The sequence below is a fragment of the Aulostomus chinensis genome, chromosome 5 (assembly GCF_037954235.1).
Source record: "Aulostomus chinensis isolate RoL2024-O1b breed Wild chromosome 5, RoL_Achi_v1.0, whole genome shotgun sequence".
NCBI lineage: Eukaryota > Metazoa > Chordata > Actinopteri > Syngnathiformes > Aulostomidae > Aulostomus > Aulostomus chinensis.
In genome coordinates, this window is record NC_141324.1 from 18,137,699 (window position 1) to 18,154,974 (window position 17,276).

The window sequence follows — 17,276 nt, forward strand, 5'->3', positions numbered from 1 at the left end:
CACACCACTGCACAACCGCCTCATTTGGGCTGAATCCAGCTGACACACTACACATCCTAACATGTGGTTTGGGACCACAGGGCAAAATCAAATGGCCAGTTAAGTGGAAAGTACTGAGCTGTGACCCTCAGTGGAAGTACCTGTGACATCACAAGTTTAATGTGGAAAATCAAGAGGCAGGAAGTGATGCTCTGGATATCACCAGCAGGCTTAGATCGTACCAGCCCTCAATTACACATCAAACAAGGTCTGTGATTATTCAAGTAAACCTCATGCTGACTTCTGGGAAAAGACATATCCAGAGTGTTAAACACCTATACATTTATGCCCATGCTAAAACTAAATACTCATATGCTTTTTTCCTTTTTGTGGCACAGTCCCTCAAGAATTATGACTTGAAGTTTTGTTTTTTTGTTTTTTTTTATTTTGGCTCACTGAAGATTTGTCAAACAACATATCGGGAAGTTTTTAGGCAGACATTCACAAATAATTACAGTCTGTACAATCGAATAGTGGCGCAAACCAACATTTTGGTACCAAATATAATGAAAGAGATGAGCTGATTACAGGTGGCACTCTCTTTGACCTTTTGACATAGTGATTGGTTTGGACCACAGGGAGAAAAGTCTTGTGTTTTTATCCAATCAGAACAAACAGTTTGCCAATATCCTTTGGTTATCTCACCGTTTCCCCAGGTCAGATCGATGTTTCTCGATTAGGCTGCCCAGCCAAAAGGGAGTCCAGCAGCTTTTCAATTCATCAGCTACTGAAACCCAATCTCATCTAACATATGCTCACTTAAAACCCCACACACTGGTTTCAGCTGCAAACACAAAAAAGATGTACTGATGACACACACTTGCCCGTCACACAGACGTCATTTATTCCATGGCATTTAGAACAAACATCAAATAGTGTAGAGCCGAGCTCAAAATCAATAGACATTTGCACCAATCAATGGCTGGGTTCCTATGAGAAGTAATTAGAGGGGCAAACATGCAGCGCCGCCCCTCCCCTCCTCTCTGCCCACCACTGAGAGTCCCTAACTAAGGGCTTTCCACTGCAGGCTGACAACAGTTTTGATTAAGTGAAATTCATTTAAAAAAAATTTAAAGAATATAACATATTGTTGCTGAAAGCACATCAATTAGTGTACAGATCCTTATAAATTACAGACAGGCTATATGTGAAACACCACATATTTATATATATATACATTTTGCATGGTTAAAAAAAAGTCGCATGTGACGCAAGTTTAAAAACTTGCAGCTTTTCAGTTAGCCTGAATTATTGTCAGTAATTTTCACAATGACTGAAATGAGTAAAATTTGTCAACGCAGACCTATTAATAGACCTATATTGTTGTGAAGAATGTTGGCTTGGTCTGAGGTGTTTGACAAAATGTTTCTTTTATTTCGTCAGTTTTGAATGAAATGAATGAAGTTTAAATCTTAACCGTTGAAGAGGTAAGTAATAAATTGCCTGAGGTTAAAAAAACCAACAATGATAAACAAGGAATTTAAAAGGATCAACTGGGGTAACGAAAAGTTGATGCTAAAACAGTGACACAGTGTTTTTTCATTCACTACAAGCCATTCGTGTGCGACAGCAGAGGTGAAACTGACTGTTCAGACGAATCCATGCAGGCAATTAACAAACGAAAGCAGATAGAATAAGTATCGGTCTCTCCTCAATTCTGTATTATAATCTAACTCTCCTCCTTGAAGTCCGTTCCAATCATTTGAGTAGCTCAAAATACTTTCAAAACCCGAAAGACTTTGTCGTTCCAGGAGTGAGACGATCACATTACAGCCATTTTTTTTGTGTGTTTCTGTTACACGTCGCTTAGCTGAAGGAGTGCCTGTGCAGGTACCCAGCATAATTCTGGAAGTGGGATAAGATCTACCCCAGTTTCTTTTAGAGTCCTCCTGCTCGCATCATTGTGTATCTCAAAACAGAAGCAAGAGCACGTCCAGGTTTCTGAAAGTGAAGAGTGTGGTTTCTGTACATGCTTTAATATAAACACAGGACAAATATGTGACCCCAAGACCAATGGCCTTCTGAAGGTTAGCCAGGTAACAGAGTGGCAGAAAGGAGTGGTGAAAGAGCTTTCCTGGTTGAGGAAAACATTAAAATGTCAGCAAGTGAGGCCATGGAAACTGCAAAATAAAAGCACACAATTCTGGCAGCCAGATGCAAAGAGACACACTAGAGAGGCACGTGGTTGAAGAGTAAATGACCTGTTTCTTTAAGAACCATTCAAAATGGACCCCCAGCAGCAGAGTCACAAAGAGCAGAGGCCGAGCAATACTGGAGCGGTATATGGGAGGATGAGGTCCAGGTGCTGGCTAACCAACTAGACGCTGTTTTGGTCTTCACGCAACAAAGCGAGCAGGAATGATCAATGCAGCAAACCTGAGCGAGGCCATATCAGGAAGACAGGGCATGAAAAGAGAGAAATAAAGAGGAAACAGAGGGAACAACTGGGTGGAGGTTGAATCCACAGTATTTATAGGAGCACCGGGGCCTGAAAGACTACTAGCAGCAAAATGTGTCTACTTAAGTATTCGTTGCACCTCCTGTATAGTCGTACAGCAGACAAAAGACACAGACACACTTGAATCTACTGAATAGAAAAAGTGTGCTGCACGACAAACTGAGCAGAGTAGGAACATCACTTTAAACACGGTTTGGGCCATTTCTGCAGCTAATGACAAGGCTGTGCGTTTTTGCTTCGATTTAAGAAGCAGAAGAGAGCAATGGCACACATGCTTGGATTCACTGTAACCAGAACGACTGCACCGCAGCAGATGTAGAAGAGCGGCAGAACTCTGAAAGTAATGAAAATTTCAAATTCAAGACTAAAATATATTAAAGTGCCAAGCAGAACAGAGAAGGGGAGAGTGACAGACAAATTAGACAGAAATTATTTTTGCAGTGCTGAAGAGGTTTAAAGTTAATCCACTGCTTCATTGGACTCAAATACACGGTAAAGCTATTGCATGGAGAGTAATGGTTTCTCATGATGGTTGAGATATGTAGCACAGTGATCTGAGTAGCTGCTGCTCTAATGATAATGAAACTTAAGAGTGTATCTAAGGACACTGACGCATAACAAATGGACTTTGTGTCTAACTGGGTTTCACACTGAAAACTCAAGCTGTGATAAGAAATCAGACAGCAACTGTGAGAAACCTGGCATGAGCTCCAGTTTAATCTACTTTAAATGAGATGTAGGCAAGTTTAGTTTAATTTATTCGGATCTCCATTCGCTACAGCATTGCAGGTATGTGGGCTGACAGACTGTACCAAGACACCAGCCACTTCATACACAGGTTCTGATTATAGAGCCTAACTTTATCATAACCCTCGAGCACTTTTTTCTGTTTACCAGAGGATCAGATCTCTTCCTATTATAACATAATGATTACCATAATGATTACCATAACAACCTTGTATCAGTTCTGTAAAGCCTAAACACAAACACCTACAAATATCTGGCGTTCATCATCAAATGGACTGCAGTAGACACAGGTATTTACTGGCTCCAATTGGCAACAATGTGAAGACAACACCCAGGTGACCCCTCTGACCTTCATACGACAAGCTGCCGGGACTCCCCCATCTGCCCGTAACTTTGGCAGTTTTGTGTCATCTGTGCCTTAAGTTCAACCTGCCTGTGTTTAAGTAGCATGCTAACATAGTTCACGTGAAAGTTTGAAAACCAGATCAGAGCAAAAGATATGAAATAACAAACAGAGCTCATCCTGTTATCGAGCGCATTCCTGACATCCAACATGACGCATCAGAAGAAAAAAGGCAAAACAAAAAAAAAAGCAATTTGTGATCTACTTTCAGTGAGAGAGGGGTCATTTGGCTGTCTTTTCTTTTAGTATTCCTGGGTTTAAAATCCCTGTAAATGTGTAAATATGTGAAGCAGGAAAAGAAGATAAAACTAATGGGCTATTTAAATAGGACTGTTGACAGAATGTTACACAGAGCTCTAGTGCAATGAAGCCAGAACTAACACAAAAAAGTAAAGAATCAAAAGTTGGCCAGACCCAAGGACGACACCCAGAGACCGAGTCTTCCCACAACTGTAAATGACACTACGGGGGCTTGCTTCATGCCACCAAAATGTGATTTTTGGCCCCACAACACACAGAGCAACTGATACAGGGAGCGTTGATGTAGCATGCATCTGACACTGAAACTCACCTTGAGAGCACCAAGCGGAGTTGATCCTTTTGATGTTGCTCTGCTGGGTTTCAGCTGTCAACAGAAAAGAGAGAAATGGAAGATGTTTTAGTAATGTGAAGTCTTTAGTCACAGCGTTGGCTTTTTTTTAATTTATGAGTTAGAGTTGAGGAGGACAGAGAAACTGAAGAGAAGATTCCCAAAGTGTTAGGTTAAAGAAAACCACACATTTGGTTGTGGACAAGAAATAGACAAAGATACTACATAATTCATCTCTTTCAGTGTACTTTGTTGTATCTTTGAACCACCCCATATTATTCATCCACACACACACACACACCAATATTACAGCACAATATTTGGACCAGGTGATAGTTTTCACTGTAAAACAAGCAAACCACAACTCAAGCCAAGTACCGGTATATCGACTCAATAACTGCCTACGGCTGGGAAAAATAAACAGCAAAAGCCATATATGACCTTCTTTTGCTCCATGGCCTGAAAAAAATAGTAAAAGCAGACAATACCTGCCTTACATTTAGCTCAGGACCAGCAGAAAATGTAATCTTCTACTTATGCATTTGCTTTTGTGTAATACCAAGGACAGAACTGAGACCGAACTTCACATCTCATCCCATACAAACTGTAAAAATAAATAGATAAATGAAACAGCGGTGAAAAGACACAAAAATAAGCTGCACCTAAAAAGTACAAGAGGAATCATTATATTTACAGTTCTACTCCAAAATCTACTGAGTTCTTCCTCAAACGATGTGCCATCACCTCCACCACGTTTCATGACAATCGACCCTACTATATTTTGTGTAATACTGCACAACAGAAAAACAAACAAATCAACAGACAGACAGAGTTAAAAACATAAACTCCTCGGTAGAAGTAATTAAAATAAGCTAAGAACTGACATCTGGGTCAAGATGATGTGTGTTTTTCAGCTTACTTCGACACCAACACTGTCTCTTTTAAGAGAAAATAAATGAATTGGATATATTTACATTATAATTTGCAGGTTTCATATGAGAAAACGAAGGCTATCAAAAAGCAGCGTGGATGGAATTTGTTCAATCTGATTTCTATAAAAGGAATATTTTTACCGAAAAGCACACAGATGAGCAAACAGTCCGACAGAAATATGCTAAAGAGAGAAAACAAATCTAGAAACATTTCACACAGAGAACAGAGGAGTGGTGGAATATTCTTAAAATGAAATGCTTCAGTTGGGAAAAGAGGATAAGTACTCGATAGAGGGTTAATCAAAAGAAATTAAGTGAGAAAGAGCATTTTGAAGGGCAAAAATTCTCCACAGATGACAGCATCCTTTATACGGATTCATTGTGCGTATTTTTCTTTTTTGTGTGTGTGCACATTCGTTGTTTTGATGAAGGTGTAAAAGTCTTTATTTATACTTGTCGGAATACAGTGACTGACATCTATTTTTCTGTTGCAGCCCACATGGAACTTTGCCTAGCAAATCTGTGAGTGAATGTCTTCGTCTCCGTGTTGTTTTGTTTAACTAAAAAAAGATTAAGATGAGCCAATAAAATGTGTCAGGGATATAAATGAAGGAATTTACAGATGCGATTAGAAATTATTAATTCCATTATAAAAAGAGAGTCAGAGAGGGAGAGAGGGAGCGGATTATATCTGACAGAGCTGACATACAACAAGTCTGTGACAAGAAGACGCTAACTGGAATGCATTCACTAGGGCACTTTTCTACCTCGACATTTCTCAAAGGACTTTGCGGTACTCGCTCACATGCAGGCAGAGCTGCAATGCAAGGCACTGGCCTGCACATCAGGAGCAGCTCACAGTTCAGTGTCTTTCTCAAGGACACTTCAACACATGGACAGGAGGAGCAGGAGATCAAACTGCCAACCCAGAGATTAGTGAATGACCTGCAATACCTCCTGTGCCACAGCAGCCCTATGGGAAAGGGAGAGAGTGAGGGGGGTGTGTGTGTGTGTGTGTGTGTGTGTGTGTGTGTGTGTGTGTGTGTGTGTGTGTGTCTCAGATTAACTATATGGGGGGGTGATAAAAGTTGGCTCAAAATTCTAGAATGCACAACTTAAGCTGGCTGTTTTAAGGTTGTAGCGTGTAGTGGTGGCAGAGTTGTATTATTCTCACAAGTTTCAATTCATCACGTCATGCAATCCGAGGGAGAGAAGAACTGAGCAAGTGAGGAAAATAGCAAGTGTAGGAGGTGATACAAGACCAGGAGTGAAAAACAAACAAATAGTGAATGTTCATTCACATTCGGAATAACAGAAGAGTGCCAAAGCGACACACCTGCACCCAGAAGACAATCCTCTTCTGGCTCATCAACATCATTAAAATCTGGCAGAAAAGTAGCCAACAGCTGCTGCATAGTTTACACATGCACACACTCAGTGTGTTAGACTGCTGCCAAAATCTGACACAAACACACACAGTTCAAGTCACACATCCCTTTTTAGTTGCTACACCACACACAGAAGAGATAACAGGAAGCTAATGAAATATATTGACAACAGTCAGCATCAAGATTTAAAAGAAACTAATTTCTGACTTATTTCTTATCACTTACTGAAATGTTTGAGTCCTCCCAAAATATCACAACTCATTCCAGTGTACTAATGAGAAAGTCAAAGATGACTTTGTTATCCTGTGCTATGTAACTATGCGAAGTTGGTAATGCAGCATAAGCAGAACAAATACAAAACGAAAAAAAATCAGCATTTGAACTCACCAGACTTGACTCTAAGACAGACTGACAAACCTGACGCAAACAACACAACTAAAATGCAACAAAACTAATGAGACAATGACAAACAGGCATGACACCGATAGCATAACAAAAGAGGGATGTCGCTACTTAGTTTGCATCTCGTCCAGACTCGCATCTCTAACAGCTTCACTTTGACTCTTCTTTGAGGAAGGAGGTCTGTGTCTGCCATCTTGGACAACTACTGTATGTATGGCAACGCCATTTTGACCAACCTCACTAGATTCAGTTTGTCATGACACAATTTGTGATGAAAAGAAGCAATCACAGCAAAAATAGAGACAGCTTTACTGTGTGCTATGCAAATGTACTTGTATTTCTTTACTGCAAGAGGTCTTAATATCTATTCAAGTCCAGATGTCGTAGTAATACAAAGTCCTGTTCGCTCTTGCTAAAGGTTACGCCACAGACTAATGGCCAACATTTTTTACCTACAATATTCATTATCATGTTTGGATATAACAGCATCAATTTAATAATTTACTATTTTGCCACATACAGTAGTTCCACTTCAGCACCCACACAACACAAGGCACGAGAAAAAAAACAAAAAACAAAAAAAAACAGCAATCGAAAGCAGAAAATCATGCAGATATTTAAAAAAAAATGTTGTTTAAACTTTTGGTGACTGGTCATTTTTAACTCACCTCGATATCCAACCCTCTTTCCAATCATCTAAAAAAAAAAAAAAATCACACTTGATCCATTCTGGCATAATTGGTCATCATCCTCTCAGCTAATCCTCCTCACACTTTCAGTTTATTAGCGATCTGTTGGAGGGTTTCGCTTTCTCTGGTGGGTGGATTCATGACTGCCGTGACCCTGATCGCCCACAAATGATTCAGCTTTTCAATGAGATGGCAAATAATGAAAATTGTATTATTTGTGTCAGTAATTAACCCAACACTGATTGAGCCAGTGTAAGCAGCTCACCGTGTGTAGCACGGTGTTACAACTTATTATATAATACAGTGGGGCTTGTTAGACGATTAGTTGCTGATTATGCAGCACATCATCCACTTTAAATCTTTGAAAGTTGATAAAATATGAAAGTAGAAACATTTACACAGCAAGGTTTTCTGGTTCTGGATTTTCACCTGTTTTAGGATCTGATTATAAATATCCCTTTCCTCCCTCTGCCCCCCCCCTTATTTTTTCTCTCTAAGATGACATAGTGCAGCTAAAATGTCACCAGAGCTGAAAGTATTGCACTATGCATATTTCCCTGAGCAGCTCCAGACCTTCTGTCAGGCGACACACTACACAGCTATTTGTCCTCATTACAGGACAGCCTCCGAATGCCCACCTCAATTCCCCCTCCCGCCACCTCAGGGGGCTCTTTTCCACCCCTGCCTTCCATGCGTCATTTTTATGACCGCCACTTTGGCCCCTATCGTCCTGGGCCGCCAAAGCTTTAAAGCCAGCTAGGCGAGTAAATCTGCCACATTTAATTAAAATAGCTTCTTTTGTGGCGCTTTCTCTCCTTCTGTCCACTTACGCCTGATGGTATAATGGCGCCTTGAACCTCCTGACTCTAAAGGACTGACCCGGTGGCAAAAAAATGGAGGTGGGTTGCTCTATTATATGATGAGTTAGCAAAAAGTGAGCCACATCTCATCTGACCCTGTCAACCTCGTGCTTTGACCTTGTTCCACAGATGGGAAATGAATAAAATTCCTCTAAAACATTAAATATGCAACAAAAATCAATGAGTGGGAAATACACCTACTGTTTTTTACTCTCTATACTTTTGTATTATCGTTATTTCTTAGCTGTAGAGCAGTGAAATACACCCTTGTTTTCAGTGTTTGGACAATTTTTGTCCACCTACCACTCTGGCTGGTGGATTCTAAAATCTAAAATGAAATCTTTTAAACAGCCAAGTGTTTGATTCACCTGAGTGTAACTGAATGTGAAAGAAACACCGCAATATTCAAGCAGTGCACAGAAATCAAGGTGGATTCATCCCTGTGTTCTGAGTGCTTTACAATGGAGATAAGCAACAACCACTGATGTACAAAAAGGCTCGTTTCTTTTGATTCATTCTATATGTGTGTGTGTGTGTGTGTGTGTGTGTGTGTGTGTGTGTGTGTGTGTGTGTGTAAATCACAGTTTGTTCCCCTGAGTATCACCGAGTCCTTCCCGAGTCTGTACATAAAGCATGAAAAGTGAACACAAAACCCAGCTCTACCACATCATCTATAATACCAATATTGACTGCCACGTATGAATGTTCCATTTACTCTTTCAGATGCTAAAGTCATCGTAAAGCTGCAGCATATCTGCCCTCCTCTGGCTCTCCCAGGAATATTATTAGTCAAGCAGAATCAAGTATGCCTGTGAACAGGACCCACAAGTGGAAAATCCTCCTCACGACATGGCCCCTCGTGAAAAAATGCCGTCGCCCAAGGCCGTGACTCGCACGGTTATTCTCACGGAGAGGTTCTCTCACACAACATGTTGTGACACAGGCAGGAGAACCATGACAATAATGGTCCATATTCTCACTATGATCTGTTTTTGTATGTCCAAGTTGCCGACATAATTGCATAGTGGAAATGTCACACTCTTTCTCAATTGCATTATTTGTTTGTGCTCCTTGTATTTACATGCACCCTTGAGGCTGGTAGGTTGAACAAATTCACTCACTACGCCTCACAAAATCAGCCGCATTTGGGCAGTAGCTGGTGCTAATTTCTACCCCTGGTTGTCTTTCAAGGTCAAGCTTTCTTGGAGAAACAACAATTTGTGCAGCTGGATCAATGAGGCTCATTCAAGCCGTTTTCCTACAATATTGTTCAGGGACTAACTTTGGTGCCATTGATTAGCTGATTTATAGCTTGCATCTGTTAAGGGGCTCACAGTGAATCTCAAACTGCTCATTAAAGGAGGGAGGACAATAGAAAAGAGAAGAGAAGAGAAGAGAAGAGAAGAGAAGAGAAGAGAAGAGAAGGGAGGTGAAGTTACAGTGTTTCTAAATGACGCGCTTACGATGAAATTCGTTTGTTAACTGTATGCAGAACTATCCCTACAATAAAAGGAAGAAAAGTAATTAAAACCTAAACAAAGGAAGAGTGCTGCGGTGGGGACAGACAGGTTTACACGTCACACCACCCTGCAGGTTTTTTTTTCCCCATAAACAATAATCACAAAAAAAAATCAATATGAAGACCATCGTCAAAAATAGTCTTTATATTATCAGCAGATTTAACATTCTGAAGAAATTTATCAGTGAACCTGGACTGCCTGTCTTTCATGTGTGTAGGGAGCCAGCAGGAAGTCACCCAGCTTAGCTCCTAGCTTGGGAAAGAGTGTCTTATATCTTGTGCGCCCTGGTGTGCAACTTTGCATAAGAATGAATGAGGGAGCCAGCGAGTTCTTTTCATGCCATACACCTGTTATAAACTGGTGATGAAGACCTTACAAAAATGTTCCATTGCTTTTAAATATGTCAGTGTGGATTTGTCATGTCAATCATGTCACCATCAATACCACTCCTTTCCTTTTTTCTCTCCTCCCCTTTCTCCCACACATAAAAAACACTAGGGGACAGCGCAGCTCGGAGGTAGAGTGGCCGTCTAGCAACCGAAGGGTCTCTGGTTTGATCCTCACTTCCCCCGGTGACCATGTCCAAGCATCCTTGAGCAAGATACTGAGCCCCTAATTGCTCCTGATGGCCATGTGAAGGACTGGCGATCCGTCCAGGGTGAACCCCGCCTCTCGCCCGAGCGGTATAGAAAATGGATGGATGGTTGGGTAAAACACACAAGCTACAATAACTCCTCCCCTTATTTTTTCTCATTTCTTATCTGTACCCTTGAAAGGCTTGTCTGTCTCCTAACCAGCTGAAGCAAGGCTGCCACTGGTCCGCGCCTGGCCCCTATTATCAGAGCATGACAAGGAATTGCAGTGTCGACTTGTCAGCCTAATAAACATCCTTTATGGCACCCACCTGCAAGTGTTTGAGGGATTCAGCCCTCAACCAAGCAGTGGACCACTGATTTCATGGATGGCTTATATTTCCGCCCGTCTATTATGCAGTGGACAGGCTGCAATTGTTTCGCCTGCACACTCATACTTAAGATACCCATAACCTTCGAGGCAGAGGCTTTCTATTCAATGGGAGAGAAAGAGAGGCAGTAAAAATACAGTCTCAATAGGGGTAGGGATATGACAGCAGAGCATATAATCACTTTTCAGACTTTTACATAAGACATTCTCTTTCACTTAAGTCTAATTCCTTCCTGTTTTTAGTTCAGTAAAAGGTGGTGGGTCACATGGTGATTGAATGAGCTATTCAATCCCTCACAATAGCAATCACATTATTTGTTTCATCATGCCACTCTAAGTAGCTCTCCATGTTAAGTGTTCCAGGACCGAAAACAGGGACCAAAGGATGGGAACAGAGGGAAACAGTGTGAGAATCCACCGCCCTCGAGAATAACGGGATCACTAGTTCAGCACCACGGACAGCGACAGTCCCTGACTACCAATCGAGGAACACAAGAGAGTGCACCAGACACCAAAAACCCAAAATATGCCTCTTTAAATTTTGTCCACTCATGTTTTATAAATATTCATAACAGGTGGGCCGGCAGATATGTCAACTTAGCAAGCAAGCGGCGTAGGCCTACCCTGAGAGTTCATTAATATCAAACGCAGGTGTGAAATGTTATTAAATATTCATCTATTACTCCACATAGCCAGGACCAGACATTTTTTTCTGCTTTTCTTTTCAAGTTATGAATCAGGATGTTTGAAATTAATTATAGATGTGAATCTGTTGCTTTAGCTCTATTTATTGCTATTGTTTTTGACATTAAAACATCTCCCAGCTAACAGTATAATCAATTTTGAAGCCAGTGCCTGAATAAATCAATGCTCACAGAGCTTATTGATGCATGATCAGTGACAAAAAGGTCAGCGAGGACATCTACATTCGGATGACGAAAAAGCTTCTTCTTTTTTTTTTTTTTCTTTTCTCCCGCCACTTACATCTCCAATAAATACCACTTGAGAAGAGCGGCTATTAGACCCAGGTACATGTGAGCAGAGGTTACACTCAGTCAAATGCAGCTTTGATTGTATACGCTTTCATCTCAACTGGCTGTCGGTCACAATACAATGCAATCAGCAATGTTGGAAAAACAGAATTATAGTGCTTTGTGAAGCATTGGCACTAAAGCAGGCAAACCTGCCAACCCGTAAAACTGTCAGAGCGACCTTCACTTACCCTCAGTATTGATAGTCCAATCATATAAAGAATATGAATTAGTGCCTTCAGGGATTTCTTCAAATGGGACATAATTCTTGGGTATGTCTAAAGAAGGAGGTATAAATCATATTGTGGCTTTATGGCAGTGCCCAGAGAGCTGAGGAAGATGAATTTCTAAAACATGTTTTCCTCCCAGCTGTATAAAGTGTTGTGGTCAGAATAGTGATTAGAATACACACTTCAACATAACACACAAAAAGTGAGCAAGTCTCTTCAGAGTGTTTTCTCTCCATTTAGGAAAACTACTACAAATCAGATCATTTGTATGGATAGAACATTGCAGAATACAAAGGTTGACAATGAAGTGTCGGTCAGCATCCTAAGCAGGCAAGCACAAGAGATGTGGGTCTCCCTGAGAGGATCCCGAAATCTCCGAGCCAGTGTTTCGACCCAATCATTCCCCTCCCCGAGGGCTGCAAACCTCTTCAGCTGATCCAAAAGCATCTGCCAGTTTGCAAATATGTCTCATGCTTAAAAATGCCTGGCAAACAAAACGCCATTCAAACAGTCACAAAAGCAATCAAAGCTCTGTTTCTTTTGCAATCTCATAATTGAGGTCTAAGTGTATAAAACCAAATAGAATTTAAAATTCAAAGACTTTCTCAGGATGTTTTTGTTTTTTCTCCCCAACCCAAACTTACTGTGCACTGGATTATCTGTCCTGCACTGTAGGGAAGCATTATAAAAACATCGCCAGTGGCTACTCTCTCTCCCTTTTTGTTCAACTTTCTATTCAGCATCTTTAGCTCTTTCTGCTATAAATAGATGTCAGTGTCCATTACTGCTTCTGGTCTCCAAAAAGACCCTGTTGTACTTTCCAAGCTCTTTGTGTCCATCTCTGCTCTCAGAAATCGGATGTACCCTGCAACTGAATAATTATATTATTTTTGAGCTGCCATTTAGCCATTGTAAAAAAAAAAAATGTTATCATCAAAGAAATGCTACTTTCCTTAAAAAAAATATATATATATATATAAATATAATTATCTCTTTGCCTTACTGGAGAAAAACATGAAAAGACATAATAGCATATTTCCATGCCTTTAAAAGTTGGAGGGAATGAGGATTGTTGTATTCTGATCAGATTTGATTTGAATCAAGAACCAAAGACAAAAATCAAACATAGATAACTGGTATAATTAACATCTAATACTCTGCAAATGAAATGAAGAATCCTGCATGACGATAAGACAAAGTCTCTAGGTTGCTTCAAGGAATTGCTCGGCATTTTGGGAACTTAGTGGGAAACTATTACCACTTTCATGTCTGATTAACACTTGAATCAAGAGACTGTTAGCTTAGCTTAGGACAAATATACGATTCAACTGACTCACAATGTGTCTACCATCTGCTCTATCAACATCTTATATCTTGCTTTGGTCCATTCAAGTGAATCTTTGGACTATATATCCACCTCTACTCAAATTGTGTTGTGTATGTAACAACATGTCGTACATTTTGCATTCTAGTATTCCAACTAAAAAGAATGTTTTGCACCCTTTAAACAAATGTTGTTGAAACATTTTTTTTTTATAATTAAGCCCTATGGATATTAATGAGAGTGAAAGATATTCCAATAACAATCTACATAGGTTTTATAGGTCAAAAACACGAAAAATAACAGAACAGTATATACACATCATAAGCATCCACCGAAGTCCTATGGGGTTTGCATTTAAGGGGGGACATTCTGCTATTTATTATGAGGGGATGGCCACCAAAGAGACTACTCAAAACTATTTGATTCATCTCCTGCACAAAGAGGATCTCTTATGACTCACATAATGAGATTGATTTTCCAATATAAAAGAAAAGATCAGGCCACGACAACAATGGATTTTATAAAGGGGGGGGGGGGGACAGAGGGGAGTGCTGGAATGAAACATCGGAAATGCCTTCATAAACTGAACTGCTTATATCTGCTGTAATTATTGAGTTTGAATATGTCGATGCCATATTAGTGATTATAATGTACATTAACTGAATACATTAAAATGTGGAAGAATATTCCGGGTGTATGCCCAAATTGGTGCAGTGAGGCATGTACACACACACACACACACACACACACACACACACTTGTTAACAAAGAATGGTGATGCAAATGTTTTGTGTGCAGCATTATTTGTATTTTGACACTTTTGTCGGCGCTGGCAGTTGAGTGTGACAGTTTGGTAATCTTACTGACAGCAGCTGGGTATTGGATTTAATTGAAATGCATAATAAATGACATATTTATCTGTCTGACATAGGAAACACATATTTGCAGGCCTGTGTGCACACACTGATGGAGGCAGTCCCACTGAGCCTGGTATGAGTGCTGAGGCAGTAGTGACTCGCTGGAACTGCTGCCTTGTAGAATTTCAGCAAATCACTTGTTTCTATTGTTTCTGTGACCAATACAATAGCACCGCTGATTTCTTCACTTTCATTTGAAGTGAACTCAGAAGTTTCGTGCATTCACGAGTGGTGACCAGAAGTGTGGCAACATTCCCGATCAATGTATTTTGATCATTATTGCATATTTTAACTAATTAGAGGAGGCTTCAAGCGCACTTAACTCTGCAAGCAGTGATGCGGAACCTCATGCCCCTGTGCAAGAAATGTGTGGCTTTACTGTAGAGTGACAGGAAGGTGAAAAGTAATAATATTTGGATTTTGCACCAAGAAGTAGAGTGATACATACACTGTGGTACAAATTTCACTTTCTGTGTCCCCAAGGTGGCGCTAGAGAACGTATGTGATGCTGTACGTCACACTGATGCAATGCAGTCTTTACAGTGACCCATCAACAGGTTCTTAATGTGTTTCTGACCAAAATTCAAGATGGATCCAGTCATTGCACGTGGAGGAGTACATTAACGAATACAAGAAAATTATTTCCTGTTGCAACCAGGAGGCGCTATGACTGATCTGCTCCAAGATTTTTTAATGGATTCTTGACCCATACTAGACCCCTGCACAATTTGCATAATGCTGCTGACAGACAAGCAGACAAGACCAAAAACATGCATTACACACCTAATATCATCACTGGCCTTACACTCAATACAATATATTTAGAAATTATGCTTAAAAACAATTAAAAAGTCAAGAGGATGTGAACTTGGATCATTTCTTTTAAACATTAAACATAAAAGCAACATTGACAGGCTTTGTTGTTTACATTTTCACTGCTGTGCAGGCAATTTATCAGAAATTTATCAGGCATTTGATTGGAGATGTTAACATTCCTTTCTATAACCTCTGACTCATCGCTGACTGAGTCCCAGATGTATAGGTCATTGAATTTACAACAGCTTGATGATTAATTGATCCGAGGCAATGATTTATTGATTGACAGGATGATTAATAAGTGCTCAAGAGCCAGGTTCCGCATAACATTCTGCCCTACCTGTATGGTGTACAGTGTGTGGACCGACGAAGCCGTGGTGAAAATACATCCCTGCCCACCTCCTGAGGCTGATGTGATCACTATCCATCCTCAGTTAGGTTCATTTACTGCTGTAGTTTCATGTAGTCAAGCACTGTCCAATCACCCCAAACACATTTTAATACCAGGCCTAAATAGGACAAAAAAACAGCCAATCAATTTTATGAGCAATACAGGCACATATTGCCCATACAAATATCTGGCTGCTTTTCTTTTTTCCTTTGGGTACAAGGACATTCAGGCCGCAAAATCGTCCCAATACAGCCATACTTCACTCCGCATAATTCCACAAGCTGCATCGTATCAAGCACGTGTCTGGCTCTAGCATCCCTGCAGAGACAATAGGTTACACTGCTGACTCTGGCCACGCGTGGATCCTCTGAGAGCAACACAAGATCAATGAGAATGTTTTTGTTTTTGTTTTTTTTCCAACAGCAGGGTTGTCCTCTAGCCAGACGAAGAAATGATCTATGTAGATCTCATTAGCCCCCTATGATGACAAACGTACGACCGAATGATTAATGGCCAGCTGGAGAAACAGGAGACTTATTGATGTGACCTTTAGGGTTGCTTCTGTTCACGAGCAAATGGACTGACATGTCTTCCTCGCTCTACTCTCCCTCTCTTTCTATCTCTCTCCCCATCTCCCTCTCTCGCAGAAGTTCGGGAAACCTTCAACTTATTTCTACCTGCTGTGGTCTCTTTTTGAATTTCAAAACACAAAGTAAAACTTCTCAAAAAGAAAATGATTGATATTATTCTTCGTGTAACTGTATTCTGTCTCTATTATTCTGTATTCAGAATGTCTATATAAGTGTTAAATTCAGCTTTAATGAAATCATGGTTGAATAGTCATTTGCCAATTGGATTTTATGGACACATTCTTTGTGGTCAGGAAAAAAAGAGAAAGTCAATAACAGTAGACAGTGTCATCTCAGATGATGAGTTTTTAATAATGGGGAGCCATGCAGTCACCTTTCTATAACCCCTGGAGATAAAGGACCACTGGCAGAGAGCGAAATGTGGAGGAATTAATTCAACATTCGTGTCCGTGTGTGTGTGTGTGTGTGTGTGTGTGTGTGTGTGTATGTGTGTGTGAGAGCGCAAGAGGGAGAGGGAGAGGGAGAGGGAGAGGGAGAAAAGGTGTGTGTAAGCAGTGATGTGTGGGTAGGTAAGAGATCAAAAAGAAAAAAATCTTTATATTCTTATTATGTACAAGAAGAAACGGTAGAAAAAGGAGCTAGATTAGTGGTGGAGGAATAACGAAACAGACCAAGAGGTGGTGAAGGTTTGGGGAAAAAGTGAGGAGGGACGATGAGGAGAAGGGATGAAAAGAGAACGATGCAGAGGAGGGTGGCACGCATGAAAGGGGAGGAAGAGACAGATGGCAGATTAAAGAGCTAAAAAAACAGCAGAGATGAAGATGAGGAAATGGCAGCCAGCATTATTGAAGGAGGAGTTGAGGGTGGGGGAGTGCTACAAGCCCTTGAATGAAGACACGTTTGTATTTCGCCTTAGGTCAATGCTTACGTCCTCACTTTCTTTGCCTCCTTTGGCGGTCGAGTTCATAATCGATCAGAGCGCTGCTG

The 17,276-nt window shown here is 40.5% G+C and overlaps 1 protein-coding gene across 4 annotated transcripts in view; it reads right to left on the reverse strand.

The window, feature by feature from the left end:
* tnr (tenascin R (restrictin, janusin)) overlaps positions 1 to 17,276 on the reverse strand; it is a 158,235-nt gene that overhangs the window by 104,134 nt on the left and 36,825 nt on the right. For all 4 annotated transcript variants that reach the window (XM_086203625.1, XM_086203624.1, XM_086203626.1 and 1 more), the window contains exon 2: positions 4,219 to 4,272. The gene's annotated coding sequence lies outside the window, so the exon portion shown is untranslated. The remainder of the gene's footprint in view (positions 1 to 4,218; positions 4,273 to 17,276) is intronic.